Here is a 17,443-nt window from a genome sequence, read left to right as displayed (position 1 = left end):
ATTTCTTCTTAAAGTTTACCTTCTCCAATAAGCAGGCATCTTTTATTTGGACTGCCCTACTTAAAAACAAATACCTATTTTCCCTTGAATACAGTTACATTTTTTAAAAACTGAATTGAGTACTTGTGAAAACACAAAGTTGCAGGATGATATAAAGAAAGCAGCCATCGTCAGAGAGTGTCACATAAGACTGGCTTTCCTCATGTTAAACTAAACTTAGTAACAAAGTTTGATGATTTTAAACAAATCTGGGCTAATTTTACTTGTCTCATAAAATGTAACATGAAAATAACAGGAGTTAATTCATTTTAATAACATTAGTATCTCAAAAGTTTTTAGGATTAACTACAAATGCTCCTTTTGGATCCCTTGCTAAAGAGAGCCTAGAATCCATGCAATTAACACCAAAGATATCAAAAAATATTCAGAAGGCTTAAAGAAAGTGGAAGTCCAAAGACTTGGTTCCACTTTCAGACTCATCTACTAACACACATTAACAAACGTAGATGCTACTATTCTTTAAGAATCTTGACGTAGTGAAAGCAATCTTGAGAAAGAAGAACAGAGCTGGAGGAATCAGGCTTCCTGACTTCTGACTATACTACAAAGCTACAGTAATCAAAACAGTAGGGTACTGGCACAAAACAGAAATATAGATCAGTGGAACAGGATAGAAAGTCCAGAGATAAACCCACGCACCTATGGCCACCTAATCTATGACAAAGGAGGCAAGAATATATAATGGAGAAAAGACAGTCTCTTCAATAAGTGGTGCTGGGAAAATTGGACAGCTACATGAAAAAGAATGAAATTAGAACACTCCCTAACACCATATACAAAAATAAACTCAAAATGGATTAAAGACCTAAATGTAAGGCCGGATACTATAAAATTTTTAGAGGAAAATATAGGCAGAACACTCTTTGACATAAATCACAGCATGATCTTTTTCGATCCACTGCCTAGAGTAATGAAAATAAAAACAAAAATAAACAAATGGGACCTACTTTTGCACGGCAAAGGAAACCATAAACAAAATGAAAAGACAACCCTCAGAATGGGAGAAAATATTTGCAAATGAAGCAATTGACAAGGGATTAATCTCCAAAATATACAGCTTATGTAGCTCAATATCAAAAAAACAAACAACCCAATCCAAAAATGGGCAGAAGATCTAAATAGACATTTCTCCAAAGAAGACATACAGATGGCCAATAAACACATGAAAAGATGCTCAACATCACTAATTATTAGAGAAATGCAAATCAAAACTACAATGAGGTATCACCTCACACCTGTCAGAATGGCCATCATCAAAAATCTACCAGGGGGCTTCCCTGGTGGCGCAGTGGTTGAGAATCTGCCTGCCAATGCAGGGGACACGGGTTTGAGCCCTGGTCTGGGAAGATCCCACATGCTGCGGAGCAACTGGGCCCATGCGCCACAGCTACTGAGCCTGTGCTCTAGAGCCCGAGAGCCACAACTACTGGGTCCGTGAGCCACAACTACTGAGCCTGTACGTCTGGAGCCTGTGCTCCGCAACAAGAGAGGCCACAATAGTGAGAGGCCCGCGCACCACAATGAAGAGTGGCCCCCACTCGCCGCAACTAGAGAAAGCTCTCGCACAGAAATGAAGACCCAACACAGCTAAAAATAAATTAAAAAAAAAAAAATCTACCAGGACTTCCTGGTAGAAGTGGTGCAGTGGTTAAGAATCCACCTGCCAATGCAGGGGACGTGGGTTCAATCCCTGTTCTGGGAAGATCCCACATACCACGGAGCAACTAAGCCTGTGCTCCACAACTACTGAAGCCTGTGCGCTCTAGGGCCCTCATGCCACAAATACTGAGCCGGGTGCTGCAATGACTGAAGCCTGCGCACCTAGAGCCCGTGCTCTGCAACAAGAGAAGCCACCACGATGAGAAGCCGGCGCACCGCAACAAAGTAGCCCCCACTCGCCACAACTAGAGAAAGCCCCCCGCACAGCAACAAAGACCCAGTGCAGCCAAAAGAAAAAAAAATCTACAAACAATAAATGCTGGAGAGGGTGTGGAGGAAAGGTAACCCTCCTACACTGTTGGTGGGAATGTAAATTGGTACAGTCACTAAGAACAGTACGGAGGTTCCTTAAAAAACTAAAAATAGAGCTACCACATGACCCAGCAATCCCACTCCTAGGCATATATCGGAGAAAACCATAATTTGAAAGGATGCATGCACTCTGATGTTCACTGAAGCACTATGTACAATAGCCAGGACATGGAAGCAACCTAAACGTCCATCGACAGGAATGGATGAAGAAGATGTGGTACATATATACAATGGAATATTACTCAGCTATAAAAAGGAATGAAATAGTGCCATTTGCAGAGATGTGGCTATACCTAGAGACCGTCAGACAGAGTGAAATAAGTCAGAAAGAGAAAAAGAAATATCGTATAATATCGCTTATATGTGGAATCTAGAAAAATGTTACAGATGAACTTATTTGCAAAGCAGAAATAGAATTACAGATGTAGAGAACAAACTTATGGTTACCAAGGGGAAGGTGGGGTGGGACGAATTAGGAGATTGGGATTGACATATATACACTACTATGTATAAAGTATATAACCAGTGAGAACCTACTGTATAGCACAGGGAACTCAATGATCTGCGGTGACCTAAATGGGAAGGAAATCTAAAAAAGAGGGGATATATGTATACGTGTAACTGATTCACCTTGCTGTATAGCAGAAACTAACGTAACACTGTAAAGCAATTATACTCCAATAAAAAATAAATAAAGAGAGAATGGGAAAAGAAAAAGGAAGCAAGGAAGGAAGGGAGGAAGGGAAGAAGGGAAGAGGGAAAGAAAATAAAGAATTGGCAACTCAGTTCATATGTAATGTGAATAATCAATCTGGTAAGAGAATTTGAGAAAAAGATTTCTGAAAGAAGTAAATAAAAACTGACCCGTAACAGGAGGAAAAAAAAAAAAATCTTGATGGAATAGAACAAGATTTCTGAGCAAGGCCCCTAGGAACTGTTTTCCTGGTATCCGTTGCTTTGAGACATAAATTCACCATGAGCCATCTGAAATGCATTTTACAGAAATCTGTAAATGATAAAGACAAGTTGAGAAAAGAATATAATGGGAGGTAGTGTAGTTAAAATTGTGGAATATAAGGTCAAACTACCTGGACTTTAATCCTGATTCCACAAATCTTCAACTAGGGCAAGTTTCTTCAACTTCCTAAGATTCATGAATAAAATGAGAATAAGAAATAGTGCCTACCTCATAGAGATATTGCGAGATGGGTTCTAATCATTCAGTGCCTGGGATATAATACAAGACCATAAATTAAGGCTTAAAAAAATTACACCAAGAAGAAAGAGAAAAGTCAAGAACATTCTTTATGCATTTAACACACTTGCTTTTTAGATTGTAAAAGACAACAAAGAAAGTTAACTAGCTGACCAATGCTGCCTCCTTCTTGACTCTTAGTGATACACAAGGAAAGACTGACATCAACACATTATGTTTCCCTAGCATTACCCAAAGGTTAAACAACAAATTCCTGTTCAGAGGGAGAAGTATTAAGATTAGCACAATTACTCTTGATGCCTTTTCGCAAGGAGACTCACGGTGAGAGCAAGAAGGAACCCTAAAACCCCAGTCTGGGGAGGGGGCTACTGAAATGACAGAGCCAACACACTCTGTTACACATTCAGCACAAACTTCCCAGCTGCTTAGATTTTCTAAACTTTCAGCATAAGAAAAGATGCTCCTTGGGGGAACGGACACGTGAGGACTGATAGGAGATTATCCCCAGGAGCTTTTCACAAGTTATCTCAAATGTAAGGTAGGATTACTGTCACCACTTTACTTATTCATTTATTCTACAAATATTTATTACGCATCCTCTTTATCTCAGATATTTTCCTACAGTTACTGGGAATACAGGAAACAAAAAAGATGAGGTCGCAGCTCTCATGGTGTCCTTACATTATAGAAGACGGAGAGAGTCTATAACAAACAAAACAAGAAAATTTCAAGAAGGATAAGTGCCAAATGAAAATTAAACATGATTATACGATATGGACTATCTGGGAGGTTACTTTAGATCAGGTGATCAGGGGAAGCCTCACTAAGGAGATGACATTTCAATTGAAACCCAGGACTTCCCTGGTGGTGCAGTGGTTGAGAATCTGCCTGCCAATGCAGGGGACACGGGTTCGAGCCCTGGTCCGGGAAGATCCCACATGCCATGGAGCAGCTAAGCCTGTGCGCCACAACTACTGAGCCTGCGCTCTAGAGCCCACAAGCCACAACTACTGAGCCCGCATGCCACAACTACTGAAGCCCGTGTGCCTAGAGCCCGTGCTCTGCAACAAGAGAAGCCACCACAATGAGAAGCCCGTGCACCACAACAAAGAGTAGCCCCCCCGCTTGCTGCAACTAGAGAAAGCCCGCGTGCAGCAATGAAGACCCAACGCAGCCAAAAATAAATAAATAAATACATTTATTAAAAAAAAGATTAAAAACAAACAAACAAACAAAAAAATAAATTGAAACGTAAATGACTATTAAGGTCCAAACTGTGTTACAGGCTGTGAGGTGGGCGTGGGGGAGCTAGTAAAAAGGTCCTAGAGCAGGAATGAGCTTCGTGTGTTTGAGGAACCGAAAGAAGGCCAGTGTGGCTGGTGCATAGAGAGAGGTGGTAGAAGTGGTAGAGTTATCCTCTGAAAGAAAAGCTAGGTCATATTAAAGTCTCATTGATGTTCAGGACTTAGCTACTAAGTTACACAACTTGTTCCCCGGTAAAGCTAGAGTTGAACTCCACAGAAATATGACCCTCAAGTCCAATATCTTTCCAGGACATCACAGTTAACATATCTTATTCTTAGCTCAGTGCTTTAAATACTGTAGATGTTTAGTAAATGCTTACTGAAAGAAAAAGAAAAAGAAAAAGCCTAAAGACCTTCACATACCACTCTTCATTTCTTTACTGGTCAGAAAAATGTCAACTGTCCATCCAAACACTTCTGAACAGTCTCACTGAAAATTAGTAGGATCTACATAGTTGTGATTCTCAATCTTGGCCATGCACTGGAAATTACCTGGGAAACTAACAAATACTGATGCCTGAGTCCCCTAGCCCCAGAAATTAGGACATATGTGGTCTGGGATGAAGGGGGATTCGAATTTTTAAAAGCTACCCAAGTTATTCTAATGTGCATCCCAAGTTGAGAACCACTGCCCTAGACATTCTCAAATTTAAAACCATATGAACACGCAAACAATTTCATCAATTGTTGCTGGGCATCAGGTCCACGGCAAAGTCATAAGGAAAAATACGGCCCTGGGGCGAGTAGGGTTATTTGAGCAAGGAGAAATATACTTAAGTAAGGGGTTAAATAAAATATCTTGCTACACATGGATAACAGATGATATTAAGGAATTATTGTGTAGTATAATAATGGTATTTTGGTCACATAAGCAAATGCCCTCATTTTTTGGAAATGCGCGTTGAAGTATTTAGGAGAGAAACATCATAATGCCTCAAACTTATAAACTGTTCAGCAAAACAAATAAATGAAATACATATACATAGACAAAGCGAATATGGCAAACCTTGAACAATTATTGAATCCAGGTGGTAGGTGATCATTTTACTCCTCTGAACTCTTCTGTATATTTAAAACTGTTCATAATAAAAGGTTGGGGGAGGGAAAATCTCCTGCCACAATATTATTATGTTTGAAAAGCTATCTTGGTAATTTTTTTTAGGTAGAATGCCAGTTTGCACTATCTCAATTGAAAATATAAAATAGAAACCTGCTTTTAAAATATTTAGTCTGTTTATAAATATTTCCTCTCAATTCTACTGAGCCAGATCCTTTTTAGCCCATTATTTCCTTTTAACTGCATTAACAGGGGAAACTTACACACTCTTCAGAGTTTATGATGTTTACTCTTTCTGGGAATCAGATTTCCCAAAGTTTACCACTGAAGACCTCTGTGCTCTCAGCAGCTTCAGGCTGCCTGCCATGAAATAGTCCTCACCTCTGAATGACGCTCAGTGATACCACCCATGACCTGGAAGAGGATGGTGGCCTCCAGCAGAACCGAATCACATACTACAAGGCTGTAATAGTCTCTTTCTACTAGCTCTCAAAAGCAGCTCAGAACTGGAAAACTGTAACTTGGGTCACCCAAGGTAAAACAGGAAAGTAGGCCACACTGTCTCTACCACTTCCCTCACTGACAGCTTAGGACCCTCCAATTCTAAACCTTTCCCCATCTCTTCTGTACCTGTTCCTTTACTCAGGTTTAATTTTAAACTGTGAGTCAACTAAATAAATTAATCCTAATTAAATATGTTTCGCTAACTGGCCTTTTAAGAAATGGCTGGAGTGTTTGGCTCTTAAGAGTCTCTGCAAATCATATCATGGCCACCTATCCTGATATCTATCACATATACACATAATCTCAAGTACCCACCTATGCAGTCTTGTTTGAAGTTCCTATAAAACCAACTCCACTATTCAGACAATTCAAACGTCAGCCATTGACTGGTCATGCTTACTTCTCTCTCCATGACTACCCCAGGAGACTCATTTAAAATACAACAATAGGGGCTTCCCTGGTGGCGCAGTGGTTAAGAATCCGCCTGCCAAGGCAGGGGACACGGGTTCAAGCCCTGGTCCGGGAAGATCCCACATGCCGTGGAGCAACTAAGCCCGTGCGCCACAACTACTGAGCCTGCGCTCTAGAGTCTGTGAGCCACAGCTACTGAAGCCTGTGTGCGCCTAGAGCCCGTGCTCCACAAGAGAAGTCACTGCAATGAGAAGCCTCCGCACCGCAATGAAGAGGAGCCCCTGCTCCCCGCAACTAGAGAAAGCCCGTGCACAACAACGAAGACTCAACGCAGCCAAAAATAGATAAATAAATTTATTTTAAAAAATAAAATACGACAATAGAAAGGTACTTAAATGAATATATAGGTCAGTGTGAAGTGGATACTTAACTGCCCTCCTTACTTTAACCAAAACTTGTGGTGAATTTTAAGGCACACAAAAAAGAAACTTATCTTAATATTAAGGATGCTTATTCTAGTATCCTTCCTAACTTGGTTCTCTTAAGAGATGATCAGAATCACCACAGTGATAACTTCAAATGCCTTTTTGCCAAACCTTAATTTCCTGGTTTTTCTTCTTGCATTCAGTGCTGCTAAAATTAAAGACATTAAATTCATTTACTAAAATGCTTATGTAACTTACTGGGCATTCTTAGTAGCCTAAGCAGACATTAACGGTAAACATGGCACAGTTTTATAAATTATCAACAAAGAACTTACTTTATCCTACTAAAGAAACAAGGACTTAAAAAAGCAAGGACTATTAGTGGATAAAAGGATATGTTTAGGTAACAATACGCATAGCAATGGATCAGTGACAATGCTGTCATTCACTGTAATCTAAGTGGGTTGAAGGGAAGTAGCTGAGTGTGACGTGCTCTTATATACAGCCAGTTTAATTAAACTTAGATCATACAGATTGAAGCCATACTGAAATGGGTACTCTTCTTTTCACTTGCTCTACAACAAAACATACCTCTGGTATGACAAAGTACCATGGAGAATAAATTCTAACTACGGGATGGATATCATTATGCCTGAAAACAAATCAAAATGCATTCTATTTCAAGTTCTGTAAAAGTAAAAATAAACCTTCACTGTTTGCTCTCAACTTCTAAATGTTAACCTCTCCCTTATACCACGCCCCCTAAGACCAGAGAAGCTACAACACTCAGTATGCTTACATCTCCTCTCATGTGATTATCTTGCACTATACTGGATTTCATAACAAGCAACTTCCCTGACCACAACAGCTCTCTCTTCTCTAAGCCACCAGGGCAATTATTGTGGCTACCACTCATCTGGCTCATCTGTTGTTTGGTATATACTTAGTTATCATCTTAATCCTTTTTATAAGTATAGGTCTCACCCTGCCCCGCCAATTACACTTCAAACTTCTTACCTGGCACAGTAACTACTCTCTCCCTCCTTACAGGCATGCACGCATGCACATACATGGAAGCACGCACGAAGCTACCGCTAATATTAAGATTAAATTTTCGCTGGCTTCTGCTTCTTAACCATAAACTCAGGTTATTGTTTAATTATAACAATTATGATATTATTGCAAATATAAAGCCTACTTCCTATCTGTCTAGCATCATTAGTTAAATCTAAGAAATTTAATAGAATTCAATAGAGTTATCTCAACCAGGAACTCTAAGAATGTGTGTGGCTGTGATACAGAGGGATTATTAGTAACATATGAACCCAGGGTGGATGTTGTATTAGTGCCTCCCTCAAATAAAACGATATAGGCAGCCAAGCATTGTGGCAAGATGACCAGCTTTAAAGTTACACACAGACCTAGGTGATAAATCAACTTCTGCTCCTTTCTAGTTGTGTGACCTTGGGGAAGTAAATGTTTCTAAGCCAAAGTGCCTTCAAATGTAAAACGAGAATAGTAACCCCCTACTTGTCAAGGCTGTTGTGAGATTATCAAGATAAATTATTGCCTAGCACGGTCTACTTTGAAGGCACTCAAAATAAATGATAGCCATTATTACTAATTATAATGACTTTCAGTGAACAGACTTTTTACATTTATTTGGCAACCAACATTCATCAATATCCTTGGTATTATGCCAAACTGACAGATAGGCTTGTACTTAAAAGAATGAAAAGTGGACCTTGGAGAATGAAAAGATTGAAGTGAAATTATTAGGTTTTATACCAGAATCTGGGATTTATTCTCAGGAGTTTGCAAGAAGTTTGGTGATCTGTAAAATTCAAAAGGATAATTCAGATGCCAGATGCTACATTATTAAACATAATATCAAAAATTTCACAGGCAGCAGTAGGTATATCCTTATCTCACTTAAATTTGAGCACGAACTCCAGTTCTTAAGGTCGCTTAACAAATGGCACGCATTAAACCACTCTGAAAAATACTAATTGAATGACTTTCATCCTCATAATACCCCAACACAGCACTGTTTAGTTCCTAGTCCTCAGAGGAGAGGCAACATAATGTTAACAGTTGATCTGTTGCCTAGCATTGGTTTTTGGCCATAAGACCTTAGTTGGTACAAGTTTCTCTCTAGAGATCAGCTCTGAAGGACATGAAAACTATTCCAAGAAAATCCGTTTTGCATTATAAAAAGGAAGTTAGAATACACAAACCTTAAGTCTTAAGCAATCAAATCTCAATAAATAGCATTATTATTTTTTTGAAATTAAGATCTATTCCGTTTTGGTTTGTTATGTTAAGACTGATATAGTATAGAGGTTGGGCAATGGGACTGCAGCAATCAGTGAAGAACAGACAAGGACCAATTCCCACAAAGATTACTCTAGAATAGAAAGACTGACAAACAAGAAAATAAAGTGGTAAGCGTTATTACAAAAATAAAAGAAGGTAATGTGTTAGATTAAGAATAACTGGGGAAGGAAGTGGTTCTGGAAGAACTGACGGCTGAATGGTGAGTAAATCAGCCATTAGGGAGGAGCAACTGGGTTGAGAGACCAGCAGGAGCAAAAACTCTGAGGCAAGACCAGACACAAATCTTGTGTGACTGGTATATGAATGGGCAACAGTGATTAAGATCACATAAATAGGCAGTCATAGTCAGATATGCGGGACTTTTTGGCTTTGGTAAAAGAATTTGGATTTTATCTTAATTTGATGAGTCAGAGGATTTCTAAGCAGAGAAATGAGGGACATTGAGACTGCCTGAAATCTATAGATGCTGTTTTCCCATTAAAGTTCACAGGTTCATATAAAGCCTTTCAATGTTCATGAGAAATATATGGAGGAAGTTTAGCACTTAAATTAAAATACAAATTCTATGGATTTCAGCCATCTTTGACCTGTTTCTATTCCTTGCTTCCCTAATCCAGTCAGTTAAGTCTTGCCAATATCTCCTTCAAAATCATCATTTATTTATTCCTTTTGCCAAGCATCACACTTTAAAATCTTTTCCATCTCTGTTCTTTTCCCCCTTTTCCCAATCATGTGCTCATGTGCATGAATGCACAGAAAATGTAAGAGGTAATTTTATAGGGAGGTCCCTCAGTTTTCTTTGTTAGAATCTAAATGAGTATGAAAGAGTATTTCATTTCCAGGAAGAGGAAATAAGGGATTCACTGGGTAAGAGAGGAATATGAACAAGGAATGTATAAACTCTATCTAGATGAAACAGCACCTGATGGGTTGTAGAAAGCCAAAAGATCCTTTGTTGATAAAGATGAAACAAAAAACTAGGGATACACCAGGAAGAGCAAATGAAATTGAAAGGATGTGGTTACTCTAGATCCAGGACAGATGTATAGCAACCCATCTGGTGTAAGATATGGCTACACAAGCTCCTATTTTCCTCTACTCTGTTTATCAAAACCTTATTCTCCTTAAAGACCTGGTTAAAAGACTGTGTCCTTAGAGAGGCTTTCTGTGACCCTACCAAGCCAGAATTAATTTTTTCTCCTTTACAGTCTCATATTTGAAGTTCTATTTAACTCAAAATTATTCTGTCTTATGCTACACTACTATTCTTATGGATACTATTATCCATCTTGCTTATACCACAAAGGGGGTGAACAGGAGAGAAAGGTGGAATACTAAATGAGATATCTGTAAATTGTGAAGGATTAAACAAATTAATTTATTCAGTTAATATTTATTGAGCAGCTACTATGTGCCAGAAGTAAAATCTAAGCTGAGATCAGAAAAATGAATACGAGCCAGACAATAACAGTAATAATTATATAGTGATTTTTAAGTGCCAAGTACTGTATATATTCCATATATTTACCCATTGATTCTCTCAACTACCTCATGAAGCAGGAGTTTATATCCTTGGAAGTGGTGGGGAATGTTAGCAGTTATTAATATAATTAATTCATTATATGTCCATCTTTCCTATCAGATTCTGAAATTCTCTAGGAGACCATGTCATTTTTTAATTCCCCCAAACAATGACCACTACAGCAGATGACAAATAAATGTCAGAACTGGGAATACTTCACACAAAAGCTTTTCTAGTGCTCAGCCGCAGGGCCCCTTCTAAGAGGTCCTCACTTGGCTACCAGTGGTCAGTCTCCCTCTTATATCAGACCCCAGTGACTCAGTGGTTGTTGTCACTCAGCCACTTTAATCTTTGAGGTTTCCTCCACCACATCCCTGGCTGACTAACCAAGAAAGTCAGGTCAGCTTTTGGCTCTCCACTTTTTATCTCCAGGAATCGAATCTCCCCATCATCACTTTTTTATTCCATCTTTAAGCTGAGGTATCGTTTCTTTCCAAACAGACACTGCAATTAAGGCAGAGTAACAAGCACCTCCACAGTCTAAAATGAAAAATTTATATCTTTGAGGCTCCACATTAAATAGTTCATGAGGTTAGGGCCCAGCCTGGGAATTATCCTCTCTGGGCATTTCTTCATATTCCAGCCAAGGCTAAAGGGGTGAATTTAACTGCAAATGCATGAATTCCTACAGATACTAAAAAGGTCACTTAGTATAATAGCTTAATTTCAAACTGGGGGATGGAAATACGGTAAAATTGAAAAACCTTTACTTCTTGGGTCAAGGTCCAAATGAAAGACTTGCTGACTAAAAGAAAATGGGGTGGAAAGAAAGAAAGAGAAAGAGAGAAAAAGAGAGAGAGAGAGAGAGAGAGAGAGGGAGGGAGGGAGGGAGAGAGAGAGGAAGGAATGAAGGAAGGAAGGAAGAAGGAAGGAAGGAAGGAATATTTTAGACTTTCAAAGCTATACAAATGAATCTATAAAACTCTTTGAAATAAACCTCAATAGTTTAGTTTAAATACCAAAATTTCCCCACACTGTAATCAATTTTAATTTTCTATTTGAACTGTATGTGTGTGCTAGACAACAAATTTTTATTGAGCAGTTACTATGTGCCAGTCAAGGAGGATATGATGATGTGATGGTAGCAGAAAAAGAATGTGTGGCAGTCAAACAGCTAGGCAATGATGATATAACATGGCGAGGGAAATACAGGAATCTAAGGGAACACAAAGGAGTATCTAACCCAGTTTTAGGGTCAGGAAAGACTTCCCAGAAGTAAAATCTAAGCTGAGATCAGAAAAATGAATACGAGCCAGACAACAATAACAGTAATAATTATATAGTGCTTTTTAAGTGCCAAGTACTGTATATATTCCATATATTTACCCATTGATTCTCTCAACTACCTCATGAAGTAGGAACTATTTTTATTATCTACCTTGTATAGATGAAGAAACTGAGGCTTTGAGAGATTAAGTAATTTGCCAAGGTCACACTGCTAAGTAGGGGCAGAAACCAGGATTAGAACCAACGTACTCTAGAGGCTCTATCTCTACATCAAGATAGGAGGTGATGGGGAGGGTTGGAAAGAGATGTTAAGGAAAGGGAAAATGAAAGTGTGACAGACAGAGGAATGTATGCGTTAAAACTTGAAGAGGAGAAAAGATACAGCAAGAATTGAAGGAAGCTCAGTATGGTGGGCTGTTGGGAAAGGTTAAGAATGGAAATGTAAGAGAAACCAGATTAAGCTGGGGTTCCTTACACCTTGGATTAAGGCAGTCAGTATCAAACCCAAGAATCATTAGTGTGTATAGTACAGCAATGAGCTTATTAAGTTATTTCTTGGTGTCTCTTCCTTTGGGACAATCTTCCTTATACAACCATCAGAATTCAACTTCCTGAAACATCATTTTCATGATATCACTACACTGCTCAAAAAGTCTTTAGTAGCACTCCATTGACTATAGGATTCATTCCAAGTTATGGAGCCTTTGTAAAACAGCCTCCATCACTCTTCTAAACTTTGTTTTCTACCAATCTCAATCACAAATTTCAGCCCCAGATATAATTATTTTTTTGCCCTTGGAACAAACACTCTTTGCTGAATAAAAATTTGGAAGAAATATTTCAATTTCACACTTTGTATCATACTTCAACCTACAAACAATATATTTATCACACTTGCACAGTTTCACAATTTTGAACGGGTGCACAGAGGAGGGAAAAGAATTTGTGCAACAGTACCTTAATATTTCTCAATGCTCCTTAAAATCATTACATGTATAAAAAAATCTTTTACCTCCGGCTAATGGAAAGTATGTAAAAAACTACATTTCAGGTTTGTTCAGTGGCAGATATTTTAGCATTCAGAGTAGCATCTGACATACAGAACACCATAATTTTAAGTGAATGAATTTGGGCTATCCTCAAGAGCCAGAATTTCATTCTTACCAGAAACGTCAGGAAAAAGAATGAAATTAAATACCAAATGAGCCTAGATTTGGGGGTATAATTATCCTGTTTCCTCTTTAAGGTTTTGGATCTTTAACGTTTAAAAGTCCTATTGCATGTCTCATTTATTGTAAGTTATATTAAATCCCTTTTCAAAGCAGGTAGAATATAAATAAAAATTTTAAAATCCTTGGAAGTGGTGAATAACTTTAAATCTTAGTCATGAAAAAATCTCAATAGACCTAGCTAATGTTACAACTGTTAAAACACAATGTGTATTATAACAATTGAGTACTTGTCAATATGATGTCATGAGGTTTAATCTAGTCAGATTAAACACACTGGTACAATGCCAAAGACTAGTAGTGTTATTAGTGGCTAGGAGAGAAGGACAAAGATTTCTGTGTTAAATTTTTACTTAGGAAACTGATCACTTATTTAACTTGTCCATAAAACAATATCTGATCATCATGAGGGTTAAACAAGTTAACGTATACGAAGCATTTTGAATAATACCTGGCAATTAATAAGTGCTGAGCTTATTATTGACAGCAGATTAGTGGTTGTAACAAAGGGCTCATACAAATAATTAAAACGAACTGAGATCCACAAAGTCCCAAAGATTAAACAAACAAAAAAATCAAAACAGAATTTACAAAAAATATATAGAAATAGGTATCAAACATTTGAAAAATTATTCAACCCTATTATTTTACTTCTAAGAATTTACCCAAGAAAATAGATGCAAATGAAAATGTATGCATGAAAATGTCCACTGTAAGAGTATTAATATCTAAGAATCTATCCACAAAATAAATGTAGATTAAACTGTCTAGTAAAAGAATCTGAAATTTTATTTGTAAGTAAAAAGCTGAAAAAGCTCTAAAAGTTTAACATTAGGGAGTTAAGGAAATTGTTCCGTAATTTATGATATACCTTGACTCTGGAGTATTTAGCAACAACTAAAAATGTTTATAGAAAATTTTAAATGAAATAAAGAAGTTGAAAAAGCAGTAGGAGCTCAGTGGTACAAAGCAAAATGTATATAATAAGAGAAATGTAGGCACTGTTACAAGTGGTTATTGCTACATGTTGGGAAAACACAGAATCTTTGGGTTCCACTATGCAAAGAACTGGAAACACAATTAGAATCCCTACTAAATAATTCCTACCAAAGCTGTTATTGCAAAGTTGTGTAAAAAAAAAAAAAAGAAAGATTGTACCAAAGTCATTAGGACCTACAACTGTATGGCTGGCAGTAAGTAGAAGTGACAGTTTTTACTTGTTTTGCAAATCACATGCAGCACACCTCAAATAAAAACATCTTTTTAAGAAGAACAAGCAGGTAGCAAGGATGAGATGACAGTGGAGAGAAAACAAATACTTCATCCTGAGTTCAGATTTCATCAAAAGTCAGTAGTAAGTAAAGAGATCTTTTCTTGTTTTAGACATGTACTAAACATACTTGGGTTAGCCCCAGCAGTCTAGAGCCTCACCAAATAAAGAAAAAAATGACCAAGGTATAAAATGAAATTTTCACAATGACTTTTATCCCCACAAACATTGCTACCCTATGGATTTTATCATCACTCTGAACTGCCTCACCTCTAGGATATTAAATGACAAATGCCCTCTGATCTTAATTCTAATCCCTTCATCTCTAGGCCCCTGGTCCTACAGGTCTGTACGATCGGTTACTGTGAGCCATTGGAGAACTCCAGTACTTCGATTTCTCGGTCATATTCCAGGTTTACCTTGATCCTCACCAACACTTCCCTTGCACTTGGCTTGACTTCAAGACCATTTAAATTAGGATCTTACTACGGTGGATTTCATAAACCACAACTAACTACGCAAAAAAAATTACGAGACTAATGTACGATTGATAACTTTGTATTTAGTCGAAAAAGGATACCAAAATAAAACCCCAAACACCATCATCTACCAACACAATTTCATAAAAGGGCATTTAAATACCAAAAGTAGGAAAGGCAATTTTAAAATAAAGGACAGTGTCTCCCCAGGAAGAAAAGAAAAAAGACAAAAAGAATTAAATTTTTTCAGCTGTAAAATATTTCTAATTTTCAAATTTTTAAAATTTCCTTTATAATATTTTTTTCTGTGTAATCATTTTCTTTACATAAGGATGTCTAGTGCCACCAGAACTGAAGCGTGAATGTCACTTCTGAATTTTCAGAACAGAACAGAAGGCAGTTAAGGGACATCAGTGTCTGCCCTTCAGCAGTACTTGGACTTTTCCCTGAAGGGCTGGGGATAGCAGACTAGGTCTGGAAAAGGCTGCAGGGCCACCTTCCAACACTCAACATGAAGATGATAAAATATATATGGAAAGAGAATTTAAAGATGGCTAAAAAATATGCATGGATACTTTGTTTTAGAATACATCTTTTGGAAGTTCTTCTTAGAAGATATTTTCTCCACTTCAGTATTGATTCTTCCTTTCCCCTCTCCTTTAAGAAATCTGCCCCTATCCACACCAACCTCTTCCAGGGACACTTCTAATAAATGAATGGACTGTGTGGGAGTAGGAGGACAGGAGGTATTGAAGATCTAACTCACAGGAGAACCACTAAAAGATCAGAGTTAAATGTCTGAAAACTTAAAACAAGAGATGGAGAGTGAGTTAGATCAACGGCTTGCAACCTCTCTGACTGTAACATATAGTGAAAATTACATTTTATTTAATCATCTCTCTCAGACTGTTATACATTTCTCTCCCAAATGGTCTCCTTGCTTCCACCCTTGACAACCCTCAGTCTATTCTCAGGACAGGCTAGAGGGATCCCATTAAGAACTAAGTGGTGAGACTTTCACTTCCAATGAAAAACAGAGATCAGATTTATCCTCCTGCCAAAAAACAAGGAAAAAAACCAATAAAAATATATGAAACACTTTTCAAGACCCTGGACATCAGGAAATGAAAATAGTGATTCCTGAGAGATTAGAGACAAATGAGGTAAGTTCTCCAAATGCCCCAGCTCTGCCTGAGAGAATTTCTAAGCAGCTGTATAGGAAGGAGGAACCCAATCATAACCCAGCAGCCACCCAGAGATGACAGAGCTGGAAGTTTGGAGAGGTCAAAGCAGCTCAAGTTTGCAGGGCAGAGTACAACCAAGGAAAGTGCTGCCCCAATTGTGGAGATCTTCAGAAGTTCCCTTCAGGTTGTCAGCTGAGTGCCAGTGAGCACATGTCTGTGAGGAAACTACCCAAGGCTAGGAAGAGAACCACCCAAAAGAGTTAGAAGGGAAAAATACCTGTAGCTCACATAGGACAGGGAAGAGTGCCTGTTCCTACCACCAGGGAGGAAAACGTCATAATTCACAGAGCATCAGATAGGATCCACATTAGGGTTCAGCTTTAGTAGTGGAGAAAATCAGCCCTACTTTAGCACTGCTTTGGTCCTACCAAGGAAGTTTAAAAGGATAAACTATTTCTGAGAAATCTAACCACAACTCAGAATAAAGCTCAAGAATATTTAAAGTAATAAAAAAATGTCCAGCACAATGTCTGGCATCCAACTCCCAGGCAAAGAAGCAGAAAAGTATGACCTACAATGAGAAGAAAAATTAATCTATCAAAATCAACCCGGAAATGACACAGATGATAGAACAGACAGAACATTAAAACAATCATTTTAATATTCCATATATTCAAGAAGCTTGAGGAAAGATTAAAAATGTTACGTGGAGGGACTTCCCTGGTGGTCCAGTGGTAAAGAAACCACCTTGCAATGCAAGGGAGGCGGGTTCGATTTCTGGTCAGGGAACTAAGATCCCACATGCCGTGGGGCAACTAAGCCTGCGCGCCACAACTACTGAGCTCACGTGCCTCAACTAGAGCCTGCGTGTCGCAAACTACAGAGCCCACGTGCTCTGGAACCCATGCGCCACAACTCCAGAGCCCACGCGCCCTGGAACCTGCGCACCACAACTAGAGAGAGAAAACCCTCACACCACAACTAGAGAGAAGCCTCCACGCCGCAATGAAGAGCCCGCACGCCCCAACGAAAGATCCCGCATGCCTCAACGAAGATCCCACATGCTGCAACTAAGACCTGAGGCAGCTAAAAATAAATAAAATAAAATAAATAAATAAAAAATAAAT

The 17,443-nt window shown here is 38.3% G+C and overlaps 2 protein-coding genes across 9 annotated transcripts in view; one reads left to right on the top strand and one right to left on the bottom strand.

Annotated features, from left to right (window-relative positions):
- Positions 1-17,443, bottom strand: part of ZNF609 (zinc finger protein 609) — a 222,180-nt gene that overhangs the window by 119,418 nt on the left and 85,319 nt on the right. The window lies entirely within an intron of this gene.
- Positions 1-17,443, top strand: part of LOC309653158 (uncharacterized protein) — a 204,906-nt gene extending 187,463 nt beyond the window's left edge. Inside the window, 1 exon segment of the mRNA XM_082447522.1 lies at positions 1-17,443. This exon segment is cut by the window's left edge and continues 16,196 nt beyond it. The gene's annotated coding sequence lies outside the window, so the exon portion shown is untranslated.

The sequence above is a fragment of the Balaenoptera physalus genome (genome assembly GCF_965194825.1).
Source record: "Balaenoptera physalus genome assembly, chromosome: 2".
In the NCBI taxonomy this organism is placed as follows: domain Eukaryota; kingdom Metazoa; phylum Chordata; class Mammalia; order Artiodactyla; family Balaenopteridae; genus Balaenoptera; species Balaenoptera physalus.
This window is presented reverse-complemented; position numbering and strand designations above follow the sequence as displayed.